Source organism: Rhinoderma darwinii, assembly GCF_050947455.1.
Source record: "Rhinoderma darwinii isolate aRhiDar2 chromosome 5 unlocalized genomic scaffold, aRhiDar2.hap1 SUPER_5_unloc_10, whole genome shotgun sequence".
In the NCBI taxonomy this organism is placed as follows: domain Eukaryota; kingdom Metazoa; phylum Chordata; class Amphibia; order Anura; family Rhinodermatidae; genus Rhinoderma; species Rhinoderma darwinii.
The window spans coordinates 523,146-547,418 of NW_027461766.1; the positions used below are offsets into that span (position 1 = coordinate 523,146).

Here is a 24,273-nt window from a genome sequence, read left to right on the forward strand (position 1 = left end):
TTTTAATCCCATTATTTCAACACCTGTTGGACAATGCATGAGTGATAATGAGCTCATTGATTAAATGCAATTAATGAATAGATTGCCACCTCTTGTTGTGTGTCGTCTGTGTTTCTGTGTTTCCGGCATTTCACATTGGAACACCTCATTCACCTTCCTTGTCTTCTCTCCGCCCTCCCTTTTAGGTAAGTTAAAGAGCTGCACCTGAGCCAGCCACTGATTGATTGATTGATTGATTGATTGATTGATTGATTGATGCAGCACAACAGTCAAATAGTGGAGTGGAGTAGGGGAACAGCAAACAGCCAATAAAGCAGCCCGCCCGCTCGCCTGCCCGCCACAATGGACCTACCTGTGTACACTAGATGGATGTGATGGAATGTACTGTCGTCCCTACATTTCAAGAAGAAGTAAGAATTGCAGTTGCAACAAAGCCTTGCTTGCCTACAAAGAGAGCAGCAATTTGGATTTGTTACTATGTTACCTAGAAGAATAACAAACTGTGCAAGGATGGAGGTTGTAGGAGCAAGGAGAAGTTGTCTGTAAAGTTGGTGGATGCCTATTTTCCATTTTGCAGTCCCTTGTCTCCCTCTTGTGGCCTCCTGGAGGCAACTAGCTGTGCAAAAAAAAGACAGCCTGGCGGCCGGCTGTTGCAGTGTTGCCCTCTCAGGCAACACTGAGTGACTGACTGAGCCTCACCGTCTTATATAAAGTTCAGACGGAACTTTGCACGTGTCATAGTGGAGCCCTCAGGATTCCAGAGCCAGCTTTCTGACATCATAATGGGGCCTCAGAGATAAAAGCCTGGGCCCAGGCAGTGTTGGTCAGTGCTGCTCAGCAGGCAGCACTGGACTGGACTGGATTACAGCTGATACAAGGTGTGAAGGAACAAGGGGTGGCTGTGGGCATGCACTTGCTGCCGCTGCCAGTGTTTATCTGCATGGCAGCAGGGCATTTGGGCGTTGCCAGGAAGGCGTTTTTATGTAGATTCCTCCTCTTTCAGCACTGCATTGTGGTGCAAGCAAAATAAGCAAATCCTGTCTGGCTTCCTCTCCGGCCTTTATTCACCTCCCGTGTAGCTGTGAGTGTGTGAGCCTGCAGGGCCCCATGGAATTGCCTAGAAGTAGGCTGAATCGCTGCAAGGGCTGAACAGCAGTATCGGGCAGGCTCGGGCAACGCGCGGCCCGTTCGGGTTATCGCTTCTCGGCCTTTTGGCTAAGATCAAGTGTAGTATCTGTTCTTATCAGTTTAATATCTGATACGTCCCCTATCTGGGGACCATATATTAAATGGATTTTTAGAACAGGGAGATGGAAATAGAGCTTGCTCTGTCCACTCCACGCATTGACCTGGTATTGCAGTATTTCCAGGACCGGTGCACCCTTTCCTTATGTGTTGACTAAAAGCAGATTCCAAAAGTGTTTTTTGTCTTTGCTATTGTTTCTGTCTTTCTGAAGGGATCTCCCCTTTTAATCCCATTATTTCAACACCTGTTGGACAATGCATGAGTGATAATGAGCTCATTGATTAAATGCAATTAATGAATAGATTGCCACCTCTTGTTGTGTGTCGTCTGTGTTTCTGTGTTTCCGGCATTTCACATTGGAACACCTCATTCACCTTCCTTGTCTTCTCTCCGCCCTCCCTTTTAGGTAAGTTAAAGAGCTGCACCTGAGCCAGCCACTGATTGATTGATTGATTGATTGATTGATTGATTGATTGATTGATGCAGCACAACAGTCAAATAGTGGAGTGGAGTAGGGGAACAGCAAACAGCCAATAAAGCAGCCCGCCCGCTCGCCTGCCCGCCACAATGGACCTACCTGTGTACACTAGATGGATGTGATGGAATGTACTGTCGTCCCTACATTTCAAGAAGAAGTAAGAATTGCAGTTGCAACAAAGCCTTGCTTGCCTACAAAGAGAGCAGCAATTTGGATTTGTTACTATGTTACCTAGAAGAATAACAAACTGTGCAAGGATGGAGGTTGTAGGAGCAAGGAGAAGTTGTCTGTAAAGTTGGTGGATGCCTATTTTCCATTTTGCAGTCCCTTGTCTCCCTCTTGTGGCCTCCTGGAGGCAACTAGCTGTGCAAAAAAAAGACAGCCTGGCGGCCGGCTGTTGCAGTGTTGCCCTCTCAGGCAACACTGAGTGACTGACTGAGCCTCACCGTCTTATATAAAGTTCAGACGGAACTTTGCACGTGTCATAGTGGAGCCCTCAGGATTCCAGAGCCAGCTTTCTGACATCATAATGGGGCCTCAGAGATAAAAGCCTGGGCCCAGGCAGTGTTGGTCAGTGCTGCTCAGCAGGCAGCACTGGACTGGACTGGATTACAGCTGATACAAGGTGTGAAGGAACAAGGGGTGGCTGTGGGCATGCACTTGCTGCCGCTGCCAGTGTTTATCTGCATGGCAGCAGGGCATTTGGGCGTTGCCAGGAAGGCGTTTTTATGTAGATTCCTCCTCTTTCAGCACTGCATTGTGGTGCAAGCAAAAGAAGCAAATCCTGTCTGGCTTCCTCTCCGGCCTTTATTCACCTCCCGTGTAGCTGTGAGTGTGTGAGCCTGCAGGGCCCCATGGAATTGCCTAGAAGTAGGCTGAATCGCTGCAAGGGCTGAACAGCAGTATCGGGCAGGCTCGGGCAACGCGCGGCCCGTTCGGGTTATCGCTTCTCGGCCTTTTGGCTAAGATCAAGTGTAGTATCTGTTCTTATCAGTTTAATATCTGATACGTCCCCTATCTGGGGACCATATATTAAATGGATTTTTAGAACAGGGAGATGGAAATAGAGCTTGCTCTGTCCACTCCACGCATTGACCTGGTATTGCAGTATTTCCAGGACCGGTGCACCCTTTCCTTATGTGTTGACTAAAAGCAGATTCCAAAAGTGTTTTTTGTCTTTGCTATTGTTTCTGTCTTTCTGAAGGGATCTCCCCTTTTAATCCCATTATTTCAACACCTGTTGGACAATGCATGAGTGATAATGAGCTCATTGATTAAATGCAATTAATGAATAGATTGCCACCTCTTGTTGTGTGTCGTCTGTGTTTCTGTGTTTCCGGCATTTCACATTGGAACACCTCATTCACCTTCCTTGTCTTCTCTCCGCCCTCCCTTTTAGGTAAGTTAAAGAGCTGCACCTGAGCCAGCCACTGATTGATTGATTGATTGATTGATTGATTGATTGATTGATTGATTGATTGATTGATTGATGCAGCACAACAGTCAAATAGTGGAGTGGAGTAGGGGAACAGCAAACAGCCAATAAAGCAGCCCGCCCGCTCGCCTGCCCGCCACAATGGACCTACCTGTGTACACTAGATGGATGTGATGGAATGTACTGTCGTCCCTACATTTCAAGAAGAAGTAAGAATTGCAGTTGCAACAAAGCCTTGCTTGCCTACAAAGAGAGCAGCAATTTGGATTTGTTACTATGTTACCTAGAAGAATAACAAACTGTGCAAGGATGGAGGTTGTAGGAGCAAGGAGAAGTTGTCTGTAAAGTTGGTGGATGCCTATTTTCCATTTTGCAGTCCCTTGTCTCCCTCTTGTGGCCTCCTGGAGGCAACTAGCTGTGCAAAAAAAAGACAGCCTGGCGGCCGGCTGTTGCAGTGTTGCCCTCTCAGGCAACACTGAGTGACTGACTGAGCCTCACCGTCTTATATAAAGTTCAGACGGAACTTTGCACGTGTCATAGTGGAGCCCTCAGGATTCCAGAGCCAGCTTTCTGACATCATAATGGGGCCTCAGAGATAAAAGCCTGGGCCCAGGCAGTGTTGGTCAGTGCTGCTCAGCAGGCAGCACTGGACTGGACTGGATTACAGCTGATACAAGGTGTGAAGGAACAAGGGGTGGCTGTGGGCATGCACTTGCTGCCGCTGCCAGTGTTTATCTGCATGGCAGCAGGGCATTTGGGCGTTGCCAGGAAGGCGTTTTTATGTAGATTCCTCCTCTTTCAGCACTGCATTGTGGTGCAAGCAAAAGAAGCAAATCCTGTCTGGCTTCCTCTCCGGCCTTTATTCACCTCCCGTGTAGCTGTGAGTGTGTGAGCCTGCAGGGCCCCATGGAATTGCCTAGAAGTAGGCTGAATCGCTGCAAGGGCTGAACAGCAGTATCGGGCAGGCTCGGGCAACGCGCGGCCCGTTCGGGTTATCGCTTCTCGGCCTTTTGGCTAAGATCAAGTGTAGTATCTGTTCTTATCAGTTTAATATCTGATACGTCCCCTATCTGGGGACCATATATTAAATGGATTTTTAGAACAGGGAGATGGAAATAGAGCTTGCTCTGTCCACTCCACGCATTGACCTGGTATTGCAGTATTTCCAGGACCGGTGCACCCTTTCCTTATGTGTTGACTAAAAGCAGATTCCAAAAGTGTTTTTTGTCTTTGCTATTGTTTCTGTCTTTCTGAAGGGATCTCCCCTTTTAATCCCATTATTTCAACACCTGTTGGACAATGCATGAGTGATAATGAGCTCATTGATTAAATGCAATTAATGAATAGATTGCCACCTCTTGTTGTGTGTCGTCTGTGTTTCTGTGTTTCCGGCATTTCACATTGGAACACCTCATTCACCTTCCTTGTCTTCTCTCCGCCCTCCCTTTTAGGTAAGTTAAAGAGCTGCCCCTGAGCCAGCCACTGATTGATTGATTGATTGATTGATTGATTGATTGATTGATTGATTGATTGATTGATTGATTGATGCAGCACAACAGTCAAATAGTGGAGTGGAGTAGGGGAACAGCAAACAGCCAATAAAGCAGCCCGCCCGCTCGCCTGCCCGCCACAATGGACCTACCTGTGTACACTAGATGGATGTGATGGAATGTACTGTCGTCCCTACATTTCAAGAAGAAGTAAGAATTGCAGTTGCAACAAAGCCTTGCTTGCCTACAAAGAGAGCAGCAATTTGGATTTGTTACTATGTTACCTAGAAGAATAACAAACTGTGCAAGGATGGAGGTTGTAGGAGCAAGGAGAAGTTGTCTGTAAAGTTGGTGGATGCCTATTTTCCATTTTGCAGTCCCTTGTCTCCCTCTTGTGGCCTCCTGGAGGCAACTAGCTGTGCAAAAAAAAGACAGCCTGGCGGCCGGCTGTTGCAGTGTTGCCCTCTCAGGCAACACTGAGTGACTGACTGAGCCTCACCGTCTTATATAAAGTTCAGACGGAACTTTGCACGTGTCATAGTGGAGCCCTCAGGATTCCAGAGCCAGCTTTCTGACATCATAATGGGGCCTCAGAGATAAAAGCCTGGGCCCAGGCAGTGTTGGTCAGTGCTGCTCAGCAGGCAGCACTGGACTGGACTGGATTACAGCTGATACAAGGTGTGAAGGAACAAGGGGTGGCTGTGGGCATGCACTTGCTGCCGCTGCCAGTGTTTATCTGCATGGCAGCAGGGCATTTGGGCGTTGCCAGGAAGGCGTTTTTATGTAGATTCCTCCTCTTTCAGCACTGCATTGTGGTGCAAGCAAAAGAAGCAAATCCTGTCTGGCTTCCTCTCCGGCCTTTATTCACCTCCCGTGTAGCTGTGAGTGTGTGAGCCTGCAGGGCCCCATGGAATTGCCTAGAAGTAGGCTGAATCGCTGCAAGGGCTGAACAGCGGTATCGGGCAGGCTCGGGCAACGCGCGGCCCGTTCGGGTTATCGCTTCTCGGCCTTTTGGCTAAGATCAAGTGTAGTATCTGTTCTTATCAGTTTAATATCTGATACGTCCCCTATCTGGGGACCATATATTAAATGGATTTTTAGAACAGGGAGATGGAAATAGAGCTTGCTCTGTCCACTCCACGCATTGACCTGGTATTGCAGTATTTCCAGGACCGGTGCACCCTTTCCTTATGTGTTGACTAAAAGCAGATTCCAAAAGTGTTTTTTGTCTTTGCTATTGTTTCTGTCTTTCTGAAGGGATCTCCCCTTTTAATCCCATTATTTCAACACCTGTTGGACAATGCATGAGTGATAATGAGCTCATTGATTAAATGCAATTAATGAATAGATTGCCACCTCTTGTTGTGTGTCGTCTGTGTTTCTGTGTTTCCGGCATTTCACATTGGAACACCTCATTCACCTTCCTTGTCTTCTCTCCGCCCTCCCTTTTAGGTAAGTTAAAGAGCTGCCCCTGAGCCAGCCACTGATTGATTGATTGATTGATTGATTGATTGATTGATTGATTGATTGATGCAGCACAACAGTCAAATAGTGGAGTGGAGTAGGGGAACAGCAAACAGCCAATAAAGCAGCCCGCCCGCTCGCCTGCCCGCCACAATGGACCTACCTGTGTACACTAGATGGATGTGATGGAATGTACTGTCGTCCCTACATTTCAAGAAGAAGTAAGAATTGCAGTTGCAACAAAGCCTTGCTTGCCTACAAAGAGAGCAGCAATTTGGATTTGTTACTATGTTACCTAGAAGAATAACAAACTGTGCAAGGATGGAGGTTGTAGGAGCAAGGAGAAGTTGTCTGTAAAGTTGGTGGATGCCTATTTTCCATTTTGCAGTCCCTTGTCTCCCTCTTGTGGCCTCCTGGAGGCAACTAGCTGTGCAAAAAAAAGACAGCCTGGCGGCCGGCTGTTGCAGTGTTGCCCTCTCAGGCAACACTGAGTGACTGACTGAGCCTCACCGTCTTATATAAAGTTCAGACGGAACTTTGCACGTGTCATAGTGGAGCCCTCAGGATTCCAGAGCCAGCTTTCTGACATCATAATGGGGCCTCAGAGATAAAAGCCTGGGCCCAGGCAGTGTTGGTCAGTGCTGCTCAGCAGGCAGCACTGGACTGGACTGGATTACAGCTGATACAAGGTGTGAAGGAACAAGGGGTGGCTGTGGGCATGCACTTGCTGCCGCTGCCAGTGTTTATCTGCATGGCAGCAGGGCATTTGGGCGTTGCCAGGAAGGCGTTTTTATGTAGATTCCTCCTCTTTCAGCACTGCATTGTGGTGCAAGCAAAAGAAGCAAATCCTGTCTGGCTTCCTCTCCGGCCTTTATTCACCTCCCGTGTAGCTGTGAGTGTGTGAGCCTGCAGGGCCCCATGGAATTGCCTAGAAGTAGGCTGAATCGCTGCAAGGGCTGAACAGCGGTATCGGGCAGGCTCGGGCAACGCGCGGCCCGTTCGGGTTATCGCTTCTCGGCCTTTTGGCTAAGATCAAGTGTAGTATCTGTTCTTATCAGTTTAATATCTGATACGTCCCCTATCTGGGGACCATATATTAAATGGATTTTTAGAACAGGGAGATGGAAATAGAGCTTGCTCTGTCCACTCCACGCATTGACCTGGTATTGCAGTATTTCCAGGACCGGTGCACCCTTTCCTTATGTGTTGACTAAAAGCAGATTCCAAAAGTGTTTTTTGTCTTTGCTATTGTTTCTGTCTTTCTGAAGGGATCTCCCCTTTTAATCCCATTATTTCAACACCTGTTGGACAATGCATGAGTGATAATGAGCTCATTGATTAAATGCAATTAATGAATAGATTGCCACCTCTTGTTGTGTGTCGTCTGTGTTTCTGTGTTTCCGGCATTTCACATTGGAACACCTCATTCACCTTCCTTGTCTTCTCTCCGCCCTCCCTTTTAGGTAAGTTAAAGAGCTGCACCTGAGCCAGCCACTGATTGATTGATTGATTGATTGATTGATTGATTGATTGATTGATGCAGCACAACAGTCAAATAGTGGAGTGGAGTAGGGGAACAGCAAACAGCCAATAAAGCAGCCCGCCCGCTCGCCTGCCCGCCACAATGGACCTACCTGTGTACACTAGATGGATGTGATGGAATGTACTGTCGTCCCTACATTTCAAGAAGAAGTAAGAATTGCAGTTGCAACAAAGCCTTGCTTGCCTACAAAGAGAGCAGCAATTTGGATTTGTTACTATGTTACCTAGAAGAATAACAAACTGTGCAAGGATGGAGGTTGTAGGAGCAAGGAGAAGTTGTCTGTAAAGTTGGTGGATGCCTATTTTCCATTTTGCAGTCCCTTGTCTCCCTCTTGTGGCCTCCTGGAGGCAACTAGCTGTGCAAAAAAAAGACAGCCTGGCGGCCGGCTGTTGCAGTGTTGCCCTCTCAGGCAACACTGAGTGACTGACTGAGCCTCACCGTCTTATATAAAGTTCAGACGGAACTTTGCACGTGTCATAGTGGAGCCCTCAGGATTCCAGAGCCAGCTTTCTGACATCATAATGGGGCCTCAGAGATAAAAGCCTGGGCCCAGGCAGTGTTGGTCAGTGCTGCTCAGCAGGCAGCACTGGACTGGACTGGATTACAGCTGATACAAGGTGTGAAGGAACAAGGGGTGGCTGTGGGCATGCACTTGCTGCCGCTGCCAGTGTTTATCTGCATGGCAGCAGGGCATTTGGGCGTTGCCAGGAAGGCGTTTTTATGTAGATTCCTCCTCTTTCAGCACTGCATTGTGGTGCAAGCAAAAGAAGCAAATCCTGTCTGGCTTCCTCTCCGGCCTTTATTCACCTCCCGTGTAGCTGTGAGTTTGTGAGCCTGCAGGGCCCCATGGAATTTTCTAGAAGTAGGCTGAATCGCTGCAAGGGCTGAACAGCAGTATCGGGCAGGCTCGGGCAACGCGCGGCCCGTTCGGGTTATCGCTTCTCGGCCTTTTGGCTAAGATCAAGTGTAGTATCTGTTCTTATCAGTTTAATATCTGATACGTCCCCTATCTGGGGACCATATATTAAATGGATTTTTAGAACAGGGAGATGGAAATAGAGCTTGCTCTGTCCACTCCACGCATTGACCTGGTATTGCAGTATTTCCAGGACCGGTGCACCCTTTCCTTATGTGTTGACTAAAAGCAGATTCCAAAAGTGTTTTTTGTCTTTGCTATTGTTTCTGTCTTTCTGAAGGGATCTCCCCTTTTAATCCCATTATTTCAACACCTGTTGGACAATGCATGAGTGATAATGAGCTCATTGATTAAATGCAATTAATGAATAGATTGCCACCTCTTGTTGTGTGTCGTCTGTGTTTCTGTGTTTCCGGCATTTCACATTGGAACACCTCATTCACCTTCCTTGTCTTCTCTCCGCCCTCCCTTTTAGGTAAGTTAAAGAGCTGCACCTGAGCCAGCCACTGATTGATTGATTGATTGATTGATTGATTGATTGATTGATTGATTGATTGATGCAGCACAACAGTCAAATAGTGGAGTGGAGTAGGGGAACAGCAAACAGCCAATAAAGCAGCCCGCCCGCTCGCCTGCCCGCCACAATGGACCTACCTGTGTACACTAGATGGATGTGATGGAATGTACTGTCGTCCCTACATTTCAAGAAGAAGTAAGAATTGCAGTTGCAACAAAGCCTTGCTTGCCTACAAAGAGAGCAGCAATTTGGATTTGTTACTATGTTACCTAGAAGAATAACAAACTGTGCAAGGATGGAGGTTGTAGGAGCAAGGAGAAGTTGTCTGTAAAGTTGGTGGATGCCTATTTTCCATTTTGCAGTCCCTTGTCTCCCTCTTGTGGCCTCCTGGAGGCAACTAGCTGTGCAAAAAAAAGACAGCCTGGCGGCCGGCTGTTGCAGTGTTGCCCTCTCAGGCAACACTGAGTGACTGACTGAGCCTCACCGTCTTATATAAAGTTCAGACGGAACTTTGCACGTGTCATAGTGGAGCCCTCAGGATTCCAGAGCCAGCTTTCTGACATCATAATGGGGCCTCAGAGATAAAAGCCTGGGCCCAGGCAGTGTTGGTCAGTGCTGCTCAGCAGGCAGCACTGGACTGGACTGGATTACAGCTGATACAAGGTGTGAAGGAACAAGGGGTGGCTGTGGGCATGCACTTGCTGCCGCTGCCAGTGTTTATCTGCATGGCAGCAGGGCATTTGGGCGTTGCCAGGAAGGCGTTTTTATGTAGATTCCTCCTCTTTCAGCACTGCATTGTGGTGCAAGCAAAAGAAGCAAATCCTGTCTGGCTTCCTCTCCGGCCTTTATTCACCTCCCGTGTAGCTGTGAGTGTGTGAGCCTGCAGGGCCCCATGGAATTGCCTAGAAGTAGGCTGAATCGCTGCAAGGGCTGAACAGCAGTATCGGGCAGGCTCGGGCAACGCGCGGCCCGTTCGGGTTATCGCTTCTCGGCCTTTTGGCTAAGATCAAGTGTAGTATCTGTTCTTATCAGTTTAATATCTGATACGTCCCCTATCTGGGGACCATATATTAAATGGATTTTTAGAACAGGGAGATGGAAATAGAGCTTGCTCTGTCCACTCCACGCATTGACCTGGTATTGCAGTATTTCCAGGACCGGTGCACCCTTTCCTTATGTGTTGACTAAAAGCAGATTCCAAAAGTGTTTTTTGTCTTTGCTATTGTTTCTGTCTTTCTGAAGGGATCTCCCCTTTTAATCCCATTATTTCAACACCTGTTGGACAATGCATGAGTGATAATGAGCTCATTGATTAAATGCAATTAATGAATAGATTGCCACCTCTTGTTGTGTGTCGTCTGTGTTTCTGTGTTTCCGGCATTTCACATTGGAACACCTCATTCACCTTCCTTGTCTTCTCTCCGCCCTCCCTTTTAGGTAAGTTAAAGAGCTGCACCTGAGCCAGCCACTGATTGATTGATTGATTGATTGATTGATTGATTGATTGATTGATGCAGCACAACAGTCAAATAGTGGAGTGGAGTAGGGGAACAGCAAACAGCCAATAAAGCAGCCCGCCCGCTCGCCTGCCCGCCACAATGGACCTACCTGTGTACACTAGATGGATGTGATGGAATGTACTGTCGTCCCTACATTTCAAGAAGAAGTAAGAATTGCAGTTGCAACAAAGCCTTGCTTGCCTACAAAGAGAGCAGCAATTTGGATTTGTTACTATGTTACCTAGAAGAATAACAAACTGTGCAAGGATGGAGGTTGTAGGAGCAAGGAGAAGTTGTCTGTAAAGTTGGTGGATGCCTATTTTCCATTTTGCAGTCCCTTGTCTCCCTCTTGTGGCCTCCTGGAGGCAACTAGCTGTGCAAAAAAAAGACAGCCTGGCGGCCGGCTGTTGCAGTGTTGCCCTCTCAGGCAACACTGAGTGACTGACTGAGCCTCACCGTCTTATATAAAGTTCAGACGGAACTTTGCACGTGTCATAGTGGAGCCCTCAGGATTCCAGAGCCAGCTTTCTGACATCATAATGGGGCCTCAGAGATAAAAGCCTGGGCCCAGGCAGTGTTGGTCAGTGCTGCTCAGCAGGCAGCACTGGACTGGACTGGATTACAGCTGATACAAGGTGTGAAGGAACAAGGGGTGGCTGTGGGCATGCACTTGCTGCCGCTGCCAGTGTTTATCTGCATGGCAGCAGGGCATTTGGGCGTTGCCAGGAAGGCGTTTTTATGTAGATTCCTCCTCTTTCAGCACTGCATTGTGGTGCAAGCAAAAGAAGCAAATCCTGTCTGGCTTCCTCTCCGGCCTTTATTCACCTCCCGTGTAGCTGTGAGTGTGTGAGCCTGCAGGGCCCCATGGAATTGCCTAGAAGTAGGCTGAATCGCTGCAAGGGCTGAACAGCAGTATCGGGCAGGCTCGGGCAACGCGCGGCCCGTTCGGGTTATCGCTTCTCGGCCTTTTGGCTAAGATCAAGTGTAGTATCTGTTCTTATCAGTTTAATATCTGATACGTCCCCTATCTGGGGACCATATATTAAATGGATTTTTAGAACAGGGAGATGGAAATAGAGCTTGCTCTGTCCACTCCACGCATTGACCTGGTATTGCAGTATTTCCAGGACCGGTGCACCCTTTCCTTATGTGTTGACTAAAAGCAGATTCCAAAAGTGTTTTTTGTCTTTGCTATTGTTTCTGTCTTTCTGAAGGGATCTCCCCTTTTAATCCCATTATTTCAACACCTGTTGGACAATGCATGAGTGATAATGAGCTCATTGATTAAATGCAATTAATGAATAGATTGCCACCTCTTGTTGTGTGTCGTCTGTGTTTCTGTGTTTCCGGCATTTCACATTGGAACACCTCATTCACCTTCCTTGTCTTCTCTCCGCCCTCCCTTTTAGGTAAGTTAAAGAGCTGCACCTGAGCCAGCCACTGATTGATTGATTGATTGATTGATTGATTGATTGATTGATTGATTGATTGATTGATGCAGCACAACAGTCAAATAGTGGAGTGGAGTAGGGGAACAGCAAACAGCCAATAAAGCAGCCCGCCCGCTCGCCTGCCCGCCACAATGGACCTACCTGTGTACACTAGATGGATGTGATGGAATGTACTGTCGTCCCTACATTTCAAGAAGAAGTAAGAATTGCAGTTGCAACAAAGCCTTGCTTGCCTACAAAGAGAGCAGCAATTTGGATTTGTTACTATGTTACCTAGAAGAATAACAAACTGTGCAAGGATGGAGGTTGTAGGAGCAAGGAGAAGTTGTCTGTAAAGTTGGTGGATGCCTATTTTCCATTTTGCAGTCCCTTGTCTCCCTCTTGTGGCCTCCTGGAGGCAACTAGCTGTGCAAAAAAAAGACAGCCTGGCGGCCGGCTGTTGCAGTGTTGCCCTCTCAGGCAACACTGAGTGACTGACTGAGCCTCACCGTCTTATATAAAGTTCAGACGGAACTTTGCACGTGTCATAGTGGAGCCCTCAGGATTCCAGAGCCAGCTTTCTGACATCATAATGGGGCCTCAGAGATAAAAGCCTGGGCCCAGGCAGTGTTGGTCAGTGCTGCTCAGCAGGCAGCACTGGACTGGACTGGATTACAGCTGATACAAGGTGTGAAGGAACAAGGGGTGGCTGTGGGCATGCACTTGCTGCCGCTGCCAGTGTTTATCTGCATGGCAGCAGGGCATTTGGGCGTTGCCAGGAAGGCGTTTTTATGTAGATTCCTCCTCTTTCAGCACTGCATTGTGGTGCAAGCAAAAGAAGCAAATCCTGTCTGGCTTCCTCTCCGGCCTTTATTCACCTCCCGTGTAGCTGTGAGTGTGTGAGCCTGCAGGGCCCCATGGAATTGCCTAGAAGTAGGCTGAATCGCTGCAAGGGCTGAACAGCAGTATCGGGCAGGCTCGGGCAACGCGCGGCCCGTTCGGGTTATCGCTTCTCGGCCTTTTGGCTAAGATCAAGTGTAGTATCTGTTCTTATCAGTTTAATATCTGATACGTCCCCTATCTGGGGACCATATATTAAATGGATTTTTAGAACAGGGAGATGGAAATAGAGCTTGCTCTGTCCACTCCACGCATTGACCTGGTATTGCAGTATTTCCAGGACCGGTGCACCCTTTCCTTATGTGTTGACTAAAAGCAGATTCCAAAAGTGTTTTTTGTCTTTGCTATTGTTTCTGTCTTTCTGAAGGGATCTCCCCTTTTAATCCCATTATTTCAACACCTGTTGGACAATGCATGAGTGATAATGAGCTCATTGATTAAATGCAATTAATGAATAGATTGCCACCTCTTGTTGTGTGTCGTCTGTGTTTCTGTGTTTCCGGCATTTCACATTGGAACACCTCATTCACCTTCCTTGTCTTCTCTCCGCCCTCCCTTTTAGGTAAGTTAAAGAGCTGCACCTGAGCCAGCCACTGATTGATTGATTGATTGATTGATTGATTGATTGATTGATTGATTGATTGATGCAGCACAACAGTCAAATAGTGGAGTGGAGTAGGGGAACAGCAAACAGCCAATAAAGCAGCCCGCCCGCTCGCCTGCCCGCCACAATGGACCTACCTGTGTACACTAGATGGATGTGATGGAATGTACTGTCGTCCCTACATTTCAAGAAGAAGTAAGAATTGCAGTTGCAACAAAGCCTTGCTTGCCTACAAAGAGAGCAGCAATTTGGATTTGTTACTATGTTACCTAGAAGAATAACAAACTGTGCAAGGATGGAGGTTGTAGGAGCAAGGAGAAGTTGTCTGTAAAGTTGGTGGATGCCTATTTTCCATTTTGCAGTCCCTTGTCTCCCTCTTGTGGCCTCCTGGAGGCAACTAGCTGTGCAAAAAAAAGACAGCCTGGCGGCCGGCTGTTGCAGTGTTGCCCTCTCAGGCAACACTGAGTGACTGACTGAGCCTCACCGTCTTATATAAAGTTCAGACGGAACTTTGCACGTGTCATAGTGGAGCCCTCAGGATTCCAGAGCCAGCTTTCTGACATCATAATGGGGCCTCAGAGATAAAAGCCTGGGCCCAGGCAGTGTTGGTCAGTGCTGCTCAGCAGGCAGCACTGGACTGGACTGGATTACAGCTGATACAAGGTGTGAAGGAACAAGGGGTGGCTGTGGGCATGCACTTGCTGCCGCTGCCAGTGTTTATCTGCATGGCAGCAGGGCATTTGGGCGTTGCCAGGAAGGCGTTTTTATGTAGATTCCTCCTCTTTCAGCACTGCATTGTGGTGCAAGCAAAAGAAGCAAATCCTGTCTGGCTTCCTCTCCGGCCTTTATTCACCTCCCGTGTAGCTGTGAGTGTGTGAGCCTGCAGGGCCCCATGGAATTGCCTAGAAGTAGGCTGAATCGCTGCAAGGGCTGAACAGCAGTATCGGGCAGGCTCGGGCAACGCGCGGCCCGTTCGGGTTATCGCTTCTCGGCCTTTTGGCTAAGATCAAGTGTAGTATCTGTTCTTATCAGTTTAATATCTGATACGTCCCCTATCTGGGGACCATATATTAAATGGATTTTTAGAACAGGGAGATGGAAATAGAGCTTGCTCTGTCCACTCCACGCATTGACCTGGTATTGCAGTATTTCCAGGACCGGTGCACCCTTTCCTTATGTGTTGACTAAAAGCAGATTCCAAAAGTGTTTTTTGTCTTTGCTATTGTTTCTGTCTTTCTGAAGGGATCTCCCCTTTTAATCCCATTATTTCAACACCTGTTGGACAATGCATGAGTGATAATGAGCTCATTGATTAAATGCAATTAATGAATAGATTGCCACCTCTTGTTGTGTGTCGTCTGTGTTTCTGTGTTTCCGGCATTTCACATTGGAACACCTCATTCACCTTCCTTGTCTTCTCTCCGCCCTCCCTTTTAGGTAAGTTAAAGAGCTGCACCTGAGCCAGCCACTGATTGATTGATTGATTGATTGATTGATTGATTGATTGATTGATTGATTGATTGATGCAGCACAACAGTCAAATAGTGGAGTGGAGTAGGGGAACAGCAAACAGCCAATAAAGCAGCCCGCCCGCTCGCCTGCCCGCCACAATGGACCTACCTGTGTACACTAGATGGATGTGATGGAATGTACTGTCGTCCCTACATTTCAAGAAGAAGTAAGAATTGCAGTTGCAACAAAGCCTTGCTTGCCTACAAAGAGAGCAGCAATTTGGATTTGTTACTATGTTACCTAGAAGAATAACAAACTGTGCAAGGATGGAGGTTGTAGGAGCAAGGAGAAGTTGTCTGTAAAGTTGGTGGATGCCTATTTTCCATTTTGCAGTCCCTTGTCTCCCTCTTGTGGCCTCCTGGAGGCAACTAGCTGTGCAAAAAAAAGACAGCCTGGCGGCCGGCTGTTGCAGTGTTGCCCTCTCAGGCAACACTGAGTGACTGACTGAGCCTCACCGTCTTATATAAAGTTCAGACGGAACTTTGCACGTGTCATAGTGGAGCCCTCAGGATTCCAGAGCCAGCTTTCTGACATCATAATGGGGCCTCAGAGATAAAAGCCTGGGCCCAGGCAGTGTTGGTCAGTGCTGCTCAGCAGGCAGCACTGGACTGGACTGGATTACAGCTGATACAAGGTGTGAAGGAACAAGGGGTGGCTGTGGGCATGCACTTGCTGCCGCTGCCAGTGTTTATCTGCATGGCAGCAGGGCATTTGGGCGTTGCCAGGAAGGCGTTTTTATGTAGATTCCTCCTCTTTCAGCACTGCATTGTGGTGCAAGCAAAAGAAGCAAATCCTGTCTGGCTTCCTCTCCGGCCTTTATTCACCTCCCGTGTAGCTGTGAGTGTGTGAGCCTGCAGGGCCCCATGGAATTGCCTAGAAGTAGGCTGAATCGCTGCAAGGGCTGAACAGCAGTATCGGGCAGGCTCGGGCAACGCGCGGCCCGTTCGGGTTATCGCTTCTCGGCCTTTTGGCTAAGATCAAGTGTAGTATCTGTTCTTATCAGTTTAATATCTGATACGTCCCCTATCTGGGGACCATATATTAAATGGATTTTTAGAACAGGGAGATGGAAATAGAGCTTGCTCTGTCCACTCCACGCATTGACCTGGTATTGCAGTATTTCCAGGACCGGTGCACCCTTTCCTTATGTGTTGACTAAAAGCAGATTCCAAAAGTGTTTTTTGTCTTTGCTATTGTTTCTGTCTTTCTGAAGGGATCTCCCCTTTTAATCCCATTATTTCAACACCTGTTGGACAATGCATGAGTGATAATGAGCTCATTGATTAAATGCAATTAATGAATAGATTGCCACCTCTTGTTGTGTGTCGTCTGTGTTTCTGTGTTTCCGGCATTTCACATTGGAACACCTCATTCACCTTCCTTGTCTTCTCTCCGCCCTCCCTTTTAGGTAAGTTAAAGAGCTGCCCCTGAGCCAGCCACTGATTGATTGATTGATTGATTGATTGATTGATTGATTGATTGATTGATTGATTGATTGATGCAGCACAACAGTCAAATAGTGGAGTGGAGTAGGGGAACAGCAAACAGCCAATAAAGCAGCCCGCCCGCTCGCCTGCCCGCCACAATGGACCTACCTGTGTACACTAGATGGATGTGATGGAATGTACTGTCGTCCCTACATTTCAAGAAGAAGTAAGAATTGCAGTTGCAACAAAGCCTTGCTTGCCTACAAAGAGAGCAGCAATTTGGATTTGTTACTATGTTACCTAGAAGAATAACAAACTGTGCAAGGATGGAGGTTGTAGGAGCAAGGAGAAGTTGTCTGTAAAGTTGGTGGATGCCTATTTTCCATTTTGCAGTCCCTTGTCTCCCTCTTGTGGCCTCCTGGAGGCAACTAGCTGTGCAAAAAAAAGACAGCCTGGCGGCCGGCTGTTGCAGTGTTGCCCTCTCAGGCAACACTGAGTGACTGACTGAGCCTCACCGTCTTATATAAAGTTCAGACAGAACTTTGCACGTGTCATAGTGGAGCCCTCAGGATTCCAGAGCCAGCTTTCTGACATCATAATGGGGCCTCAGAGATAAAAGCCTGGGCCCAGGCAGTGTTGGTCAGTGCTGCTCAGCAGGCAGCACTGGACTGGACTGGATTACAGCTGATACAAGGTGTGAAGGAACAAGGGGTGGCTGTGGGCATGCACTTGCTGCCGCTGCCAGTGTTTATCTGCATGGCAGCAGGGCATTTGGGCGTTGCCAGGAAGGCGTTTTTATGTAGATTCCTCCTCTTTCAGCACTGCATTGTGGTGCAAGCAAAAGAAGCAAATCCTGTCTGGCTTCCTCTCCGGCCTTTATTCACCTCCCGTGTAGCTGTGAGTGTGTGAGCCTGCAGGGCCCCATGGAATTGCCTAGAAGTAGGCTGAATCGCTGCAAGGGCTGAACAGCAGTATCGGGCAGGCTCGGGCAACGCGCGGCCCGTTCGGGTTATCGCTTCTCGGCCTTTTGGCTAAGATCAAGTGTAGTATCTGTTCTTATCAGTTTAATATCTGATACGTCCCCTATCTGGGGACCATATATTAAATGGATTTTTAGAACAGGGAGATGGAAATAGAGCTTGCTCTGTCCACTCCACGCATTGACCTGGTATTGCAGTATTTCCAGGACCGGTGCACCCTTTCCTTATGTGTTGACTAAAAGCAGATTCCAAAAGTGTTTTTTGTCTTTGCTATTGTTTCTGTCTTTCTGAAGGAATCTCCCCTTTTAATCCCATTATTTCAACACCTGTTGGACAATGCATGAGTGATAATGAGCTCATTGATTAAATGCAATTAATGAATAGATTGCCACCTCTTGTTGTGTGTCGTCTGTGTTTCTGTGTTTCCGGCATTTCACATTGGAACACCTCATTCACCTTCCTTGTCTTCTCTCCGCCCTCCCTTTTAGGTAAGTTAAAGAGCTGCACCTGAGCCAGCCACTGATTGATTGATTGATTGATTGATTGATTGATTGATGCAGCACAACAGTCAAATAGTGGAGTGGAGTAGGGGAACAGCAAACAGCCAATAAAGCAGCCCGCCCGCTCGCCTGCCCGCCACAATGGACCTACCTGTGTACACTAGATGGATGTGATGGAATGTACTGTCGTCCCTACATTTCAAGAAGAAGTAAGAATTGCAGTTGCAACAAAGCCTTGCTTGCCTACAAAGAGAGCAGCAATTTGGATTTGTTACTATGTTACCTAGAAGAATAACAAACTGTGCAAGGATGGAGGTTGTAGGAGCAAGGAGAAGTTGTCTGTAAAGTTGGTGGATGCCTATTTTCCATTTTGCAGTCCCTTGTCTCCCTCTTGTGGCCTCCTGGAGGCAACTAGCTGTGCAAAAAAAAGACAGCCTGGCGGCCGGCTGTTGCAGTGTTGCCCTCTCAGGCAACACTGAGTGACTGACTGAGCCTCACCGTCTTATATAAAGTTCAGACGGAACTTTGCACGTGTCATAGTGGAGCCCTCAGGATTCCAGAGCCAGCTTTCTGACATCATAATGGGGCCTCAGAGATAAAAGCCTGGGCCCAGGCAGTGTTGGTCAGTGCTGCTCAGCAGGCAGCACTGGACTGGACTGGATTACAGCTGATACAAGGTGTGAAGGAACAAGGGGTGGCTGTGGGCATGCACTTGCTGCCGCTGCCAGTGTTTATCTGCATGGCAGCAGGGCATTTGGGCGTTGCCAGGAAGGCGTTTTTATGTAGATTCCTCCTCTTTCAGCACTGCATTGTGGTGCAAGCAAAAGAAGCAAATCCTGTCTGGCTTCCTCTCCGGCCTTTATTCACCTCCCGTGTAGCTGTGAGTGTGTGAGCCTGCAGGGCCCCATGGAATTGCCTAGAAGTAGGCTGAATCGCTGCAAGGGCTGAACAGCGGTATCGGGCAGGCTCGGGCAACGCGCGGCCCGTTCGGGTTATCGCTTCTCGGCCTTTTGGCTAAGATCAAGTGTAGTATCTGTTCTTATCAGTTTAATATCTGATACGTCCCCTATCTGGGGACCATATATTAAATGGATTTTTAGAACAGGGAGATGGAAATAGAGCTTGCTCTGTCCACTCCACGCATTGACCTGGTATTGCAGTATTTCCAGGACCGGTGCACCCTTTCCTTATGTGTTGACTAAAAGCAGATTCCAAAAGTGTTTTTTGTCTTTGCTATTGTTTCTGTCTTTCTGAAGGGATCTCCCCTTTTAATCCCATTATTTCAACACCTGTTGGACAATGCATGAGTGATAATGAGCTCATTGATTAAATGCAATTAATGAATAGATTGCCACCTCTTGTTGTGTGTCGTCTGTGTTTCTGTGTTTCCGGCATTTCACATTGGAACACCTCATTCACCTTCCTTGTCTTCTCTCCGCCCTCCCTTTTAGGTAAGTTAAAGAGCTGCACCTGAGCCAGCCACTGATTGATTGATTGATTGATTGATTGATTGATTGATTGATTGATTGATTGATTGATTGATGCAGCACAACAGTCAAATAGTGGAGTGGAGTAGGGGAACAGCAAACAGCCAATAAAGCAGCCCGCCCGCTCGCCTGCCCGCCACAATGGACCTACCTGTGTACACTAGATGGATGTGATGGAATGTACTGTCGTCCCTACATTTCAAGAAGAAGTAAGAATTGCAGTTGCAACAAAGCCTTGCTTGCCTACAAAGAGAGCAGCAATTTGGATTTGTTACTATGTTACCTAGAAGAATAACAAACTGTGCAAGGATGGAGGTTGTAGGAGCAAGGAGAAGTTGTCTGTAAAGTTGGTGGATGCCTATTTTCCATTTTGCAGTCCCTTGTCTCCCTCTTGTGGCCTCCTGGAGGCAACTAGCTGTGCAAAAAAAAGACAGCCTGGCGGCCGGCTGTTGCAGTGTTGCCCTCTCAGGCAACACTGAGTGACTGACTGAGCCTCACCGTCTTATATAAAGTTCAGACGGAACTTTGCACGTGTCATAGTGGAGCCCTCAGGATTCCAGAGCCAGCTTTCTGACATCATAATGGGGCCTCAGAGATAAAAGCCTGGGCCCAGGCAGTGTTGGTCAGTGCTGCTCAGCAGGCAGCACTGGACTGGACTGGATTACAGCTGATACAAGGTGTGAAGGAACAAGGGGTGGCTGTGGGCATGCACTTGCTGCCGCTGCCAGTGTTTATCTGCATGGCAGCAGGGCATTTGGGCGTTGCCAGGAAGGCGTTTTTATGTAGATTCCTCCTCTTTCAGCACTGCATTGTGGTGCAAGCAAAAGAAGCAAATCCTGTCTGGCTTCCTCTCCGGCCTTTATTCACCTCCCGTGTAGCTGTGAGTGTGTGAGCCTGCAGGGCCCCATGGAATTGCCTAGAAGTAGGCTGAATCGCTGCAAGGGCTGAACAGCAGTATCGGGCAGGCTCGGGCAACGCGCGGCCCGTTCGGGTTATCGCTTCTCGGCCTTTTGGCTAAGATCAAGTGTAGTATCTGTTCTTATCAGTTTAATATCTGATACGTCCCCTATCTGGGGACCATATATTAAATGGATTTTTAGAACAGGGAGATGGAAATAGAGCTTGCTCTGTCCACTCCACGCATTGACCTGGTATTGCAGTATTTCCAGGACCGGTGCACCCTTTCCTTATGTGTTGACTAAAAGCAGATTCCAAAAGTGTTTTTTGTCTTTGCTATTGTTTCTGTCTTTCTGAAGGGATCTCCCCTTTTAATCCCATTATTTCAACACCTGTTGGACAATGCATGAGTGATAATGAGCTCATTGATTAAATGCAATTAATGAATAGATTGCCACCTCTTGTTGTGTGTCGTCTGTGTTTCTGTGTTTCCGGCATTTCACATTGGAACACCTCATTCACCTTCCTTGTCTTCTCTCCGCCCTCCCTTTTAGGTAAGTTAAAGAGCTGCACCTGAGCCAGCCACTGATTGATTGATTGATTGATTGATTGATTGATTGATTGATTGATTGATTGATTGATTGATTGATTGATTGATGCAGCACAACAGTCAAATAGTGGAGTGGAGTAGGGGAACAGCAAACAGCCAATAAAGCAGCCCGCCCGCTCGCCTGCCCGCCACAATGGACCTACCTGTGTACACTAGATGGATGTGATGGAATGTACTGTCGTCCCTACATTTCAAGAAGAAGTAAGAATTGCAGTTGCAACAAAGCCTTGCTTGCCTACAAAGAGAGCAGCAATTTGGATTTGTTACTATGTTACCTAGAAGAATAACAAACTGTGCAAGGATGGAGGTTGTAGGAGCAAGGAGAAGTTGTCTGTAAAGTTGGTGGATGCCTATTTTCCATTTTGCAGTCCCTTGTCTCCCTCTTGTGGCCTCCTGGAGGCAACTAGCTGTGCAAAAAAAAGACAGCCTGGCGGCCGGCTGTTGCAGTGTTGCCCTCTCAGGCAACACTGAGTGACTGACTGAGCCTCACCGTCTTATATAAAGTTCAGACGGAACTTTGCACGTGTCATAGTGGAGCCCTCAGGATTCCAGAGCCAGCTTTCTGACATCATAATGGGGCCTCAGAGATAAAAGCCTGGGCCCAGGCAGTGTTGGTCAGTGCTGCTCAGCAGGCAGCACTGGACTGGACTGGATTACAGCTGATACAAGGTGTGAAGGAACAAGGGGTGGCTGTGGGCATGCACTTGCTGCCGCTGCCAGTGTTTATCTGCATGGCAGCAGGGCATTTGGGCGTTGCCAGGAAGGCGTTTTTATGTAGATTCCTCCTCTTTCAGCACTGCATTGTGGTGCAAGCAAAAGAAGCAAATCCTGTCTGGCTTCCTCTCCGGCCTTTATTCACCTCCCGTGTAGCTGTGAGTGTGTGAGCCTGCAGGGCCCCATGGAATTGCCTAGAAGTAGGCTGAATCGCTGCAAGGGCTGAACAGCAGTATCGGGCAGGCTCGGGCAACGCGCGGCCCGTTCGGGTTATCGCTTCTCGGCCTTTTGGCTAAGATCAAGTGTAGTATCTGTTCTTATCAGTTTAATATCTGATACGTCCCCTATCTGGGGACCATATATTAAATGGATTTTTAGAACAGGGAGATGGAAATAGAGCTTGCTCTGTCCACTCCACGCATTGACCTGGTATTGCAGTATTTCCAGGACCGGTGCACCCTTTCCTTATGTGTTGACTAAAAGCAGATTCCAAAAGTGTTTTTTGTCTTTGCTATTGTTTCTGTCTTTCTGAAGGGATCTCCCCTTTTAATCCCATTATTTCAACACCTGTTGGACAATGCATGAGTGATAATGAGCTCATTGATTAAATGCAATTAATGAATAGATTGCCACCTCTTGTTGTGTGTCGTCTGTGTTTCTGTGTTTCCGGCATTTCACATTGGAACACTTCATTCACCTTCCTTGTCTTCTCTCCGCCCTCCCTTTTAGGTAAGTTAAAGAGCTGCACCTGAGCCAGCCACTGATTGATTGATTGATTGATTGATTGATTGATTGATTGATTGATTGATGCAGCACAACAGTCAAATAGTGGAGTGGAGTAGGGGAACAGCAAACAGCCAATAAAGCAGCCCGCCCGCTCGCCTGCCCGCCACAATGGACCTACCTGTGTACACTAGATGGATGTGATGGAATGTACTGTCGTCCCTACATTTCAAGAAGAAGTAAGAATTGCAGTTGCAACAAAGCCTTGCTTGCCTACAAAGAGAGCAGCAATTTGGATTTGTTACTATGTTACCTAGAAGAATAACAAACTGTGCAAGGATGGAGGTTGTAGGAGCAAGGAGAAGTTGTCTGTAAAGTTGGTGGATGCCTATTTTCCATTTTGCAGTCCCTTGTCTCCCTCTTGTGGCCTCCTGGAGGCAACTAGCTGTGCAAAAAAAAGACAGCCTGGCGGCCGGCTGTTGCAGTGTTGCCCTCTCAGGCAACACTGAGTGACTGACTGAGCCTCACCGTCTTATATAAAGTTCAGACGGAACTTTGCACGTGTCATAGTGGAGCCCTCAGGATTCCAGAGCCAGCTTTCTGACATCATAATGGGGCCTCAGAGATAAAAGCCTGGGCCCAGGCAGTGTTGGTCAGTGCTGCTCAGCAGGCAGCACTGGACTGGACTGGATTACAGCTGATACAAGGTGTGAAGGAACAAGGGGTGGCTGTGGGCATGCACTTGCTGCCGCTGCCAGTGTTTATCTGCACGGCAGCAGGGCATTTGGGCGTTGCCAGGAAGGCGTTTTTATGTAGATTCCTCCTCTTTCAGCACTGCATTGTGGTGCAAGCAAAAGAAGCAAATCCTGTCTGGCTTCCTCTCCGGCCTTTATTCACCTCCCGTGTAGCTGTGAGTGTGTGAGCCTGCAGGGCCCCATGGAATTGCCTAGAAGTAGGCTGAATCGCTGCAAGGGCTGAACAGCAGTATCGGGCAGGCTCGGGCAACGCGCGGCCCGTTCGGGTTATCGCTTCTCGGCCTTTTGGCTAAGATCAAGTGTAGTATCTGTTCTTATCAGTTTAATATCTGATACGTCCCCTATCTGGGGACCATATATTAAATGGATTTTTAGAACAGGGAGATGGAAATAGAGCTTGCTCTGTCCACTCCACGCATTGACCTGGTATTGCAGTATTTCCAGGACCGGTGCACCCTTTCCTTATGTGTTGACTAAAAGCAGATTCCAAAAGTGTTTTTTGTCTTTGCTATTGTTTCTGTCTTTCTGAAGGGATCTCCCCTTTTAATCCCATTATTTCAACACCTGTTGGACAATGCATGAGTGATAATGAGCTCATTGATTAAATGCAATTAATGAATAGATTGCCACCTCTTGTTGTGTGTCGTCTGTGTTTCTGTGTTTCCGGCATTTCACATTGGAACACCTCATTCACCTTCCTTGTCTTCTCTCCGCCCTCCCTTTTAGGTAAGTTAAAGAGCTGCACCTGAGCCAGCCACTGATTGATTGATTGATTGATTGATTGATTGATTGATTGATGCAGCACAACAGTCAAATAGTGGAGTGGAGTAGGGGAACAGCAAACAGCCAATAAAGCAGCCCGCCCGCTCGCCTGCCCGCCACAATGGACCTACCTGTGTACACTAGATGGATGTGATGGAATGTACTGTCGTCCCTACATTTCAAGAAGAAGTAAGAATTGCAGTTGCAACAAAGCCTTGCTTGCCTACAAAGAGAGCAGCAATTTGGATTTGTTACTATGTTACCTAGAAGAATAACAAACTGTGCAAGGATGGAGGTTGTAGGAGCAAGGAGAAGTTGTCTGTAAAGTTGGTGGATGCCTATTTTCCATTTTGCAGTCCCTTGTCTCCCTCTTGTGGCCTCCTG

The 24,273-nt window shown here is 47.7% G+C and overlaps 16 non-coding genes across 16 annotated transcripts; all 16 read left to right on the forward strand.

The window, feature by feature from the left end:
- The first annotated feature begins 1,195 nt into the window (after positions 1-1,195).
- Positions 1,196-1,386, forward strand: LOC142684691 (U2 spliceosomal RNA). The gene has a single exon (XR_012854291.1). It is a non-coding gene; the product is annotated as a U2 spliceosomal RNA (small nuclear RNA).
- Positions 1,387-2,666: 1,280 nt separating this feature from the next.
- Positions 2,667-2,857, forward strand: LOC142684692 (U2 spliceosomal RNA). The gene has a single exon (XR_012854292.1). It is a non-coding gene; the product is annotated as a U2 spliceosomal RNA (small nuclear RNA).
- Positions 2,858-4,153: 1,296 nt separating this feature from the next.
- On the forward strand, positions 4,154-4,344 carry LOC142684693 (U2 spliceosomal RNA). Its single transcript, XR_012854293.1, has one exon. It is a non-coding gene; the product is annotated as a U2 spliceosomal RNA (small nuclear RNA).
- Positions 4,345-5,644: 1,300 nt separating this feature from the next.
- LOC142684694 (U2 spliceosomal RNA) lies at positions 5,645-5,835 on the forward strand. Its single transcript, XR_012854294.1, has one exon. It is a non-coding gene; the product is annotated as a U2 spliceosomal RNA (small nuclear RNA).
- Positions 5,836-7,119: 1,284 nt separating this feature from the next.
- On the forward strand, positions 7,120-7,310 carry LOC142684696 (U2 spliceosomal RNA). The gene has a single exon (XR_012854296.1). It is a non-coding gene; the product is annotated as a U2 spliceosomal RNA (small nuclear RNA).
- Positions 7,311-8,590: 1,280 nt separating this feature from the next.
- On the forward strand, positions 8,591-8,781 carry LOC142684697 (U2 spliceosomal RNA). The gene has a single exon (XR_012854297.1). It is a non-coding gene; the product is annotated as a U2 spliceosomal RNA (small nuclear RNA).
- Positions 8,782-10,069: 1,288 nt separating this feature from the next.
- LOC142684698 (U2 spliceosomal RNA) lies at positions 10,070-10,260 on the forward strand. The gene has a single exon (XR_012854298.1). It is a non-coding gene; the product is annotated as a U2 spliceosomal RNA (small nuclear RNA).
- Positions 10,261-11,540: 1,280 nt separating this feature from the next.
- Positions 11,541-11,731, forward strand: LOC142684700 (U2 spliceosomal RNA). Its single transcript, XR_012854299.1, has one exon. It is a non-coding gene; the product is annotated as a U2 spliceosomal RNA (small nuclear RNA).
- Positions 11,732-13,023: 1,292 nt separating this feature from the next.
- LOC142684701 (U2 spliceosomal RNA) lies at positions 13,024-13,214 on the forward strand. Its single transcript, XR_012854300.1, has one exon. It is a non-coding gene; the product is annotated as a U2 spliceosomal RNA (small nuclear RNA).
- A 1,288-nt stretch (positions 13,215-14,502) lies between these two features.
- LOC142684702 (U2 spliceosomal RNA) lies at positions 14,503-14,693 on the forward strand. Its single transcript, XR_012854301.1, has one exon. It is a non-coding gene; the product is annotated as a U2 spliceosomal RNA (small nuclear RNA).
- Positions 14,694-15,985: 1,292 nt separating this feature from the next.
- Positions 15,986-16,176, forward strand: LOC142684703 (U2 spliceosomal RNA). The gene has a single exon (XR_012854302.1). It is a non-coding gene; the product is annotated as a U2 spliceosomal RNA (small nuclear RNA).
- Positions 16,177-17,472: 1,296 nt separating this feature from the next.
- Positions 17,473-17,663, forward strand: LOC142684704 (U2 spliceosomal RNA). The gene has a single exon (XR_012854303.1). It is a non-coding gene; the product is annotated as a U2 spliceosomal RNA (small nuclear RNA).
- Positions 17,664-18,935: 1,272 nt separating this feature from the next.
- Positions 18,936-19,126, forward strand: LOC142684705 (U2 spliceosomal RNA). Its single transcript, XR_012854304.1, has one exon. It is a non-coding gene; the product is annotated as a U2 spliceosomal RNA (small nuclear RNA).
- Positions 19,127-20,422: 1,296 nt separating this feature from the next.
- Positions 20,423-20,613, forward strand: LOC142684706 (U2 spliceosomal RNA). Its single transcript, XR_012854305.1, has one exon. It is a non-coding gene; the product is annotated as a U2 spliceosomal RNA (small nuclear RNA).
- A 1,308-nt stretch (positions 20,614-21,921) lies between these two features.
- On the forward strand, positions 21,922-22,112 carry LOC142684708 (U2 spliceosomal RNA). Its single transcript, XR_012854307.1, has one exon. It is a non-coding gene; the product is annotated as a U2 spliceosomal RNA (small nuclear RNA).
- Positions 22,113-23,396: 1,284 nt separating this feature from the next.
- LOC142684709 (U2 spliceosomal RNA) lies at positions 23,397-23,587 on the forward strand. The gene has a single exon (XR_012854308.1). It is a non-coding gene; the product is annotated as a U2 spliceosomal RNA (small nuclear RNA).
- The last annotated feature ends 686 nt before the right edge of the window (positions 23,588-24,273 follow it).